The 10,442-nt window shown below is 47.7% G+C and overlaps 3 non-coding genes across 3 annotated transcripts; all 3 read left to right on the top strand.

The window, feature by feature from the left end:
• Positions 1–1,166: 1,166 nt before the first annotated feature.
• Positions 1,167–1,238, top strand: Trnae-cuc (transfer RNA glutamic acid (anticodon CUC)). The gene has a single exon. It is a non-coding gene; the product is annotated as a tRNA-Glu (tRNA).
• A 5,941-nt stretch (positions 1,239–7,179) lies between these two features.
• Trnaa-ggc (transfer RNA alanine (anticodon GGC)) lies at positions 7,180–7,251 on the top strand. Its single transcript has one exon. It is a non-coding gene; the product is annotated as a tRNA-Ala (tRNA).
• Positions 7,252–10,336: 3,085 nt separating this feature from the next.
• On the top strand, positions 10,337–10,408 carry Trnaa-ggc (transfer RNA alanine (anticodon GGC)). Its single transcript has one exon. It is a non-coding gene; the product is annotated as a tRNA-Ala (tRNA).
• Positions 10,409–10,442: the final 34 nt, after the last annotated feature.

Here is a 10,442-nt window from a genome sequence, read left to right as displayed (position 1 = left end):
GCCAACGAGATAAACAAAAATCGTTTATTTAAGCGAAACGACGCTTAAACAAAAACAATTGGGGAGAAGTACACTTTTACAGTTTCATATTACAATCACTTCTCTTCTGCTGGCAAAGAAGGCTATTTTGTTTATTGCACAGAAGAAGCCGAAGCCGAAAGCCGGTATCGCAGGGTTAAAGATAAATTGTTTTCTTATACATTCAATTTTATGACTGAGAAGGAAGTCTCATTTGTTTCCATGGAAGGGAACATACTTTTTTATTATTATTATTAATCTCAAGAAGGAAAGGAGGCTATGGAATTAGTGCCTTAACATAAAATTCCTTCTTCACATTCCATGAAGATTTTTCTTTTACCATAAAAAAATAACAAACAAACAAAAATAATAATAATAACAATAAAAAAAACTAAACAGAAATTAAAAAAAATAATATACAGGTTCAGGGTCCACTACTTCCCACAACTTTATTATATATTACAAAGAAGTATGCTAGGTTGCCGAGAAGCAGTGGATGAAAAAAAAAAAAAAAAAAAAAAGCACTAAAGCTATAACCTTCACTCTATTGCCTCGGCATGACATAAATTTTTTGTTTCAAATGAAGCATCTTTTGGTTCAGGATTTCGAAGGCAAAACAGCATATATCTACGTATACACAAGTTGTAAAATTTCTTATTGAAAACTATGATAAAGACACGCCTCAGCAACAGGACTGGGTGGAGACATCGCGGCCAGGCCTCGAGATTTTGACCCCTGCCCGCTTTGCCTCCGCCTGCCTCATGCTGCCAAGTTCCTTACAAAAAAAAAAAAAAAAAAAAAAAAAACGGTCTAAGGCGCTGGTTTCAGGCACCAGTCTCCTCGGAGGCGTGGGTTCGAATCCCACCGCTGCCAATGTTTTCTGTCTCGAAAGCCGCAGCACTGATTACCCGCGACGAAAGCAGCGCAGCAAGCCGTGAGCGTCTCTTTCTTAAATTGTCGTAGCACAGTGCGCGGTGCAACGACATGATTCACAGGCGCCGTTTGGTGTCATAGTGGCTGGCGTTCGTCTCTACGAAATGAGTCCCGAGCATGCCGCTGTACAAAGTGGGAGCGTATAATTTTGTAGTTGTCGTTTAGTAGCGTGTGTATAGATTGCTGTGTTCGCTGGAGTAACCCTTGTGACGTTGTCCGGTGTGGTCTAGTGGCTAGGATACCTGGCTCTCACCCAGGAGGCCCTGGTTCGATTCCCGGTACCGGAAAAGCGAGCGCAATTTGTTGCTCCTCTTATGCGACTTGGCCCGACTTAGCTCGACTGACGCTTCGCTGACGCTTGCAGAAAACTACGTTAAGTACGATTCGTGGTCACAAGTGACGGAAAAAAAAAAAAAAAAAAAAAAAAAAAAAGATGGTATAGCGCTCGCTTAGTATGCGAGAGGAACTGGGATCAATACCCAGTGCCTCCAGAATTTTTAACACACCTACATGCGCACCTTGCCATGCAAGTGGAATAATTCACAACCAGCAGATGTGTCTAGGAAGATACAAGCGAATGATTAGCATCCACAATTGACAAGCGTGCTGTTATTAGTGCGCAGGAAGCACCCTCCTCCCACGCCTACACTTAATTTAGAAACAGTACAAGTGTTCCTGTAAGATTCTCAAGCCTATGTCGGAAAGATCTGCCTTGCGCTGAGTTCACGTAAATTCCACTGCACATTCCTATTCTTTGCATGCAGTCAGCTGCTACTGGTGTTGTTAGTTGTGACTGCTGATAACAGATGCCGTAGCAATCAATTCATGGAGTGAGTTGTATGTTTTGCGGTAGTCTGTCTCTGACAAGCAAGCACAGGTGACATAGGTGCGAACACAGGAAGCTTGCAGACCCTCGCTGCCTGCAGACACCGAGCAGCCACACTAGGAGGGCGGCCTAAGCCGTAGGCGAAATGTGCTCATTCGCTTTGGCGCGACGTCGAACTATAAATAATGCTGTCACTAGCGTGAGCGTCGTGGTAAGTCGGAAAAGTCGGCTGCGAGGGTGAGTGCCAAGTTTGGGGAGCGTTTCGTAGTATGCGCAGTGCAATGGAGACGCGGAAACTTATTGTGGCCCAGTGTTTTGCAGTTGGACGACAAGATTGGTACACAGTAGTAAAGAGCGAGGCACTGAGTTGGCATGAATAATGGAGTGCACAATGGGGCTCGAGATGTGTTTGTTACCTCAGGTGCTGTATGATTGTCGTCAAGGAGTGAAAACGGAGGAATTTGTGACGGCTCTTTGAATTTAAGACGTTAAAAACAGACGGAATTTGCATTTGTAATACCAGAGCATCGAAACTACTTGGAACTTTTGGTATATGAACGGGTCCACGCCTTTGTACTCTGCTCCCTTCACCGCTACAAACCAACCAACCATCGTGTCCGTGCGCATCTGAGTCGCAAAGAATGGGGAATAGCGCAGTTTGCTCGTGCCTGGGGCGTAGCTCAGTTGGTAGAGCGTTCGCTTGCCATGTGAAAGGTCCAGGGTTCAAGCCGCGGCGCCTACATTTTTTGTTGTCAGTGCATGGTAAGTGTTGGTCGCGGCGAACCTAAAGGCACGCAAGATGTTGCAAAGCCAGCGTCACAGACTGATATGATGTATACTGACGTAAGGAGAGCAAGATGTAAGTGTGGGGACCGGCTGTTATCGAGGTGTCATCGAGTACAGATCTGTCTTAGGTATCGCGGCTTAACCTCATTGAAGTCTAGAGGGTGGACAACACGTTGGTCTTACTCAGAGCGGTGTCCGAATTCTATTTTCGACGTTATACGTGCCACTTTCATTGTGGCCAACTACGATTCGATACATAATGCACGAAACCTGAAAGACACCCTAACGGATACATAGAGAGTAGTGTTTGTCTGCTGAATAATGGGAGTGCAAGGGTCTGTGTCGTCTATATGGCTGTATGTAGCACCATTAGTCTTCGGGGCGGCGGGCGTAGCTCAGATGGTAGAGCGCTCGCTTAGTATGCGAGAGGAACTGGGATCAATACCCAGTGCTTCCGGAATTTTTAACACACCTACATGCGCACCTTGCCATGCAAGTGGAATAATTCACAACCAGCAGATGTGTCTAGGAAGATACAAGCGAATTATTAGCATCCACAATTGACAAGCGTGCTGTTATTAGTGCGCAGGAAGCACCCTCCTCCCACGCCTACACTTAATTTAGAAACAGTACAAGTGTTCCCGTAAGATTCTCAAGCCTATGTCGGAAAGATCTGCCTTGCGCTGAGTTCACGTAAATCCCACTGCACATTCCTATTCTTTGCATGCAGTCAGCTGCTACTGGTGTTGCTAGTTGTGACTGCTGATAACAGATGCCGTAACAATCAATTCATGGAGTGAGTTGTATGTTTTGCGATAGTCTGTCTCTGACAAGCAAGCACAGGTGACATAGGTGCGAACACAGGAAGCTTGCAGACCCTCGCTGCCTGCAGACACCGAGCAGCCACACTAGGAGGGCGGCCTACGCCGTAGGCGAAATGTGCTCATTCGCTTTGGCGCGACGTCGAACTATAAATAATGCTGTCACTAGCGTGAGCGTCGTGGAAAGTCGGAAAAGTCGGCTGCGAGGGTGAGTGCCAAGTTTGAGGAGCGTTTCGTAGTATGCGCAGTGCAATGGAGACGCGGAAAATTATTGTGGCCCAGTGTTTTGCAGTTGGACGACAAGATTGGTACACAGTAGTAAAGAGCGAGGCACTGAGTTGGCATGAATAATGGAGTGCACAATGGGGCTCGAGATGTGTTTGTTACCTCAGGTGCTGTATGATTGTCGTCAAGGAGTGAAAACGGAGCAATTTGTGACGGCTCTTTCAATTTAAGACGTTAAAAACAGACGGAATTTTCATTTGTAATACCAGAGCATCGAAACTACTTGGAACTTTTGTGTATATGAACGGGTCCGCGCCTTTGTACTCTGCTCCCTTCACCGCCACAAACCAACCAACCATCGTGTCCGTGCGCATCTGAGTCGCAAAGAATGGGGAATAGCGCAGTTTGCTCGTGCATGGGGCGTAGCTCAGTTGGTAGAGCGTTCGCTTGGCATGTGAAAGGTCCAGTGTTCAAACCGCGGCGCCTACATTTTTTGTGGTCAGTGCATGGTAAGTGTTGGTCGCGGCGAACCTAAAGGCACGCAAGATGTTGCAAAGCCAGCGTCACAGACTGATATGATGTATACTGACGTAAGGAGAGCAAGATGTAAGTGTGGGGACCGGCTGTTATCGAGGTGTCATCGAGTGCAGATCTGTCTTAGGTATCGCGGCTTAACCTCATTGAAGTCTAGAGGGTGGACAACACGTTGGTCTTACTCAGAGCGGTGTCCGAATTCTATTTTCAACGTTATACGTGCCACTTTCATTGTGGCCAACTACGATTCGATACATATGCACGAAACCTGAAAGACACCCTAACGGATACATAGAGAGTAGTGTTTGTCTGCTGAATAATGGGAGTGCAAGGGTCTGTGTCGTCTATATGGCTGTGTGTAGCACCATTAGTCTTCGGGGCGGCGGGCGTAGCTCAGATGGTAGAGCGCTCGCTTAGTATGCGAGAGGAAGTGGGATCAATACCCAGTGCCTCCAGAATTTTTAACATACCTACATGCGTACCTTGCCATGCAAGTGGAATAATTCACAACCAGCAGATGTGTCTAGGAAGATACAAGCGAATTATTAGCATCCACAATTGACAAGCGTGGTGTTATTAGTGCGCAGGAAGCACCCTCCTCCCACGCCTACACTTAATTTAGAAACAGTACAAGTGTTCCCGTAAGATTCTCAAGCCTATGTCGGAAAGATCTGCCTTGCGCTGAGTTCACGTAAATCCCACTGCACATTCCTATTCTTTGCATGCAGTCAGCTGCTACTGGTGTTGCTAGTTGTGACTGCTGATAACAGATGCCGTAGCAATCTATTCATGGAGTGAGTTGTATGTTTTGCGATAGTCTGTCTCTGACAAGCAAGCACAGGTGACATAGGTGCGAACACAGGAAGCTTGCAGACCCTCGCTGCCTGCAGACACCGAGCAGCCACACTAGGAGGGCGGCCTAAGCCGTAGGCGAAATGTGCTCATTCGCTTTGGCGCGACGTCGAACTATAAATAATGCTGTCATTAGCGTGAGCGTTGCGTGAGCGTCGTGGAAAGTCGGCTGCGAGGGTGAGTGCCAAGTTTGGGGACCGTTTCGTAGTATGCGCAGTGCAATGGAGACGCGGAAACTTATTGTGGCCCAGTGTTTTGCAGTTGGACGACAAGATTGGTACACAGTAGTAAAGAGCGAGGCACTGAGTTGGCATGAATAATGGAGTGCACAATGGGGCTCGAGATGTGTTTGTTACCTCAGGTGCTGTATGATTGTCGTCAAGGAGTGAAAACGGAGCAATTTGTGACGGCTCTTTCAATTTAAGACGTTAAAAACAGACGGAATTTTCATTTGTAATACCAGAGCATCGAAACTACTTGGAACTTTTGTGTATATGAACGGGTCCGCGCCTTTGTACTCTGCTCCCTTCACCGCTACAAACCAACCAACCATCGTGTCCGTGCGCATCTGAGTCGCAAACAATGGGGAATAGCGCAGTTTGCTCGTGCCTGGGGCGTAGCTCAGTTGGTAGAGCGTTCGCTTGGCATGCGAAAGGTCCAGGGTTCAAGCCGCGGCGCCTCCATATTTTGTTGTCAGTGCATGGTAAGTGTTGATCGCGGCGAACCTAAAGGCACGCAAGATGTTGCAAAGCCAGCGTCACAGACTGATATGATGTATACTGACGTAAGGAGAGCAAGATGTAAGTGTGGGGACCGGCTGTTATCGAGGTGTCATCGAGTGCAGATCTGTCTTAGGTATCGCGGCTTAACCTCATTGAAGTCTAGAGGGTGGACAACACGTTGGTCTTACTCAGAGCGGTGTCCGAATTCTATTTTCGACGTTATACGTGCCACTTTCATTGTGGCCAACTACGATTCGATACATAATGCACGAAACCTGAAAGACACCCTAACGGATACATAGAGAGTAGTGTTTGTCTGCTGAATAATGGGAGTGCAAGGGTCTGTGTCGTCTATATGGCTGTATGTAGCTCCATTAGTCTTCGGGGCGGCGGTCGTAGCTCAGATGGTAGAGCGCTCGCTTAGTATGCGAGAGGAACTGGGATCAATACCCAGTGCCTCCAGAATTTTTAACACACCTACATGCGCACCTTGCCATGCAAGTGGAATAATTCACAACCAGCAGATGTGTCTAGGAAGATACAAGCGAATGATTAGCATCCACAATTGACAAGCGTGCTGTTATTAGTGAGCAGGAAGCACCCTCCTCCCACGCCTACACTTAATTTAGAAAGTGTTCCTGTAAGATTCTCAAGCCTATGTCGGAAAGATCTGCCTTGTGCTGAGTTCACGTAAATCCCACTGCACATTCCTATTCTTTGCATGCAGTCAGCTGCTACTGGTGTTGTTAGTTGTGACTGCTGATAACAGATGCCGTAGCAATCAATTCATGGAGTGAGTTGTATGTTTTGCGGTAGTCTGTCTCTGACAAGCAAGCACAGGTGACATAGGTGCGAACACAGGAAGCTTGCAGACCCTCGCTGCCTGCAGACACCGAGCAGCCACACTAGGAGGGCGGCCTAAGCCGTAGGCGAAATGTGCTCATTCGCTTTGGCGCGACGTCGAACTATAAATAATGCTGTCACTAGCGTGAGCGTTGCGTGAGCGTCGTGGAAAGTCGGCTGCGAGGGTGAGTGCCAAGTTTGGGGAGCGTTTCGTAGTATGCGCAGTGCAATGGAGACGCGGAAACTTATTGTGGCCCAGTGTTTTGCAGTTGGACGACAAGATTGGTACACAGTAGTAAAGAGCGAGGCACTGAGTTGGCATGAATAATGGAGTGCACAATGGGTCTCGAGATGTGTTTGTTACCTCAGGTGCTGTATGATTGTCGTCAAGGAGTGAAAACGGAGCAATTTGTGACGGCTCTTTGAATTTAAGACGTTAAAAACAGACGGAATTTGCATTTGTAATACCAGAGCATCGAAACTACTTGGAACTTTTGTGTATATGAACGGGTCCGCGCCTTTGTACTCTGCTCCCTTCACCGCTACAAACCAACCAACCATCGTGTCCGTGCGCATCTGAGTCGCAAAGAATGGGGAATAGCGCAGTTTGCTCGTGCATGGGGCGTAGCTCAGTTGGTAGAGCGTTCGCTTGGCATGTGAAAGGTCCAGGGTTCAAGCCGCGGCGCCACCATATTTTGTTGTCAGTGCATGGTAAGTGTTGATCGCGGCGAACCTAAAGGCACGCAAGATGTTGCAAAGCCAGCGTCACAGACTGATATGATGTATACTGACGTAAGGAGAGCAAGATGTAAGTGTGGGGACCGGCTGTTATCGAGGTGTCATCGAGTGCAGATCTGTCTTAGGTATCGCGGCTTAACCTCATTGAAGTCTAGAGGGTGGACAACACGTTGGTCTTACTCAGAGCGGTGTCCGAATTCTATTATCGACGTTATACGTGCCACTTTCATTGTGGCCAACTACGATTCGATACATAATGCACGAAACCTGAAAGACACCCTAACGGATACATAGAGAGTAGTGTTTGTCTGCTGAATAATGGGAGTGCAAGGGTCTGTGTCGTCTATATGGCTGTATGTAGCACCATTAGTCTTCGGGGCGGCGGGCGTAGCTCAGATGGTAGAGCGCTCGCTTAGTATGCGAGAGGAACTGGGATCAATACCCAGTGCCTCCAGAATTTTTAACACACCTACATGCGTACCTTGCCATGCAAGTAGAATAATTCACAACCAGCAGATGTGTCTAGGAAGATACAAGCGAATTATTAGCATCCACAATTGACAAGCGTGGTGTTATTAGTGCGCAGGAAGCACCTTCCTCCCACGCCTACACTTAATTTAGAAACAGTACAAGTGTTCCTGTAAGATTCTCAAGCCTATGTCGGAAAGATCTGCCTTGCGCTGAGTTCACGTAAATTCCACTGCACATTCCTATTCTTTGCATGCAGTCAGCTGCTACTGGTGTTGTTAGTTGTGACTGCTGATAACAGATGCCGTAGCAATCAATTCATGGAGTGAGTTGTATGTTTTGCGGTAGTCTGTCTCTGACAAGCAAGCACAGGTGACATAGGTGCGAACACAGGAAGCTTGCAGACCCTCGCTGCCTGCAGACACCGAGCAGCCACACTAGGAGGGCGGCCTAAGCCGTAGGCGAAATGTGCTCATTCGCTTTGGCGAGACGTCGAACTATAAATAATGCTGTCACTAGCGTGAGCGTTTGGAAAGTCGGAAAAGTCGGCTGCGAGGGTGAGTGCCAAGTTTGGGGAGCGTTTCGTAGTATGCGCAGTGCAATGGAGACGCGGAAACTTATTGTGGCCCAGTGTTTTGCAGTTGGACGACAAGATTGGTACACAGTAGTAAAGAGCGAGGCACTGAGTTGGCATGAATAATGGAGTGCACAATGGGGCTCGAGATGTGTTTGTTACCTCAGGTGCTGTATGATTGTCGTCAAGGAGTGAAAACGGAGCAATTTGTGACGGCTCTTTGAATTTAAGACGTTAAAAACAGACGGAATTTGCATTTGTAATACCAGAGCATCGAAACTACTTGGAACTTTTGTGTATATGAACGGGTCCGCGCCTTTGTACTCTGCTCCCTTCACCGCTACAAACAGACCAACCATCGTGTCCGTGCGCATCTGAGTCGCAAAGAATGGGGAATAGCGCAGTTTGATCGTGCATGGGGCGTAGCTCAGTTGGTAGAGCGTTCGCTTGGCATGTGAAAGGTCCAGTGTTCAAGCCGCGGCGCCTCCATATTTTGTTGTCAGTGCATGGTAAGTGTTGATCGCGGCGAACCTAAAGGCACGCAAGATGTTGCAAAGCCAGCGTCACAGACTGAAATGATGTATACTGACGTAAGGAGAGCAAGATGTAAGTGTGGGGACCGGCTGTTATCGAGGTGTCATCGAGTGCAGATCTGTCTTAGGTATCGCGGCTTAACCTCATTGAAGTCTAGAGGGTGGACAACACGTTGGTCTTACTCAGAGCGGTGTCCGAATTCTATTTTCGACGTTATACGTGCCACTTTCATTGTGGCCAACTACGATTCGATACATAATGCACGAAACCTGAAAGACACCCTAACGGATACATAGAGAGTAGTGTTTGTCTGCTGAATAATGGGAGTGCAAGGGTCTGTGTCGTCTATATGGCTGTATGTAGCACCATTAGCCTTCGGGGCGGCGGGCGTAGCTCAGATGGTAGAGTGCTCGCTTAGTATGCGAGAGGAACTGGGATCAATACCCAGTGCCTCCAGAATTTTTAACACACCTACATGCGTACCTTGCCATGCAAGTGGAATAATTCACAACCAGCAGATGTGTCTAGGAAGATACAAGCGAATTATTAGCATCCACAATTGACAAGCGTGCTGTTATTAGTGCGCAGGAAGCTCCCTCCTCCCACGCCTACACTTAATTTAGAAACAGTACAAGTGTTCCTGTAAGATTCTCAAGCCTATGTCGGAAAGATCTGCCTTGCGCTGAGTTCACGTAAATTCCACTGCACATTCCTATTCTTTGCATGCAGTCAGCTGCTACTGGTGTTGTTAGTTGTGACTGCTGATAACAGATGCCGTAGCAATCAATTCATGGAGTGAGTTGTATGTTTTGCGGTAGTCTGTCTCTGACAAGCAAGCACAGGTGACATAGGTGCGAACACAGGAAGCTTGCAGACCCTCGCTGCCTGCAGACACCGAGCAGCCACACTAGGAGGGCGGCCTAAGCCGTAGGCGAAATGTGCTCATTCGCTTTGGCGCGACGTCGAACTATAAATAATGCTGTCACTAGCGTGAGCGTCGTGGAAAGTCGGAAAAGTCGGCTGCGAGGGTGAGTGCCAAGTTTGGGGAGCGTTTCGTAGTATGCGCAGTGCAATGGAGACGTGGAAACTTATTGTGGCCCAGTGTTTTGCAGTTGGACGACAAGATTGGTACACAGTAGTAAAGAGCGAGGCACTGAGTTGGCATGAATAATGGAGTGCACAATGGGGCTCGAGATGTGTTTGTTACCTCAGGTGCTGTATGATTGTCGTCAAGGAGTGAAAACGGAGCAATTTGTGACGGCTCTTTGAATTTAAGACGTTAGAAACAGACGGAATTTGCATTTGTAATACCAGAGCATCGAAACTACTTGGAACTTTTGTGTATATGAACGGGTCCGCGCCTTTGTACTCTGCTCCCTTCACCGCTACAAACCAACCAACCATCGTGTCCGTGCGCATCTGAGTCGCAAAGAATGGGGAATAGCGCAGTTTGCTCGTGCATGGGGCGTAGCTCAGTTGGTAGAGCGTTCGCTTGGCATGTGAAAGGTCCAGGGTTCAAGCCGCGGCGCCACCATATTTTGTTGTCAGTGCATGGTAAGTGTTGATCG

The sequence above is a fragment of the Schistocerca gregaria genome, unplaced genomic scaffold, assembly GCF_023897955.1.
Source record: "Schistocerca gregaria isolate iqSchGreg1 unplaced genomic scaffold, iqSchGreg1.2 ptg000174l, whole genome shotgun sequence".
NCBI classification, from domain to species: Eukaryota; Metazoa; Arthropoda; class Insecta; order Orthoptera; family Acrididae; genus Schistocerca; species Schistocerca gregaria.
Note: the sequence above shows the minus strand (reverse complement) of the source record. Positions and strands in the feature narration are given on the sequence as shown.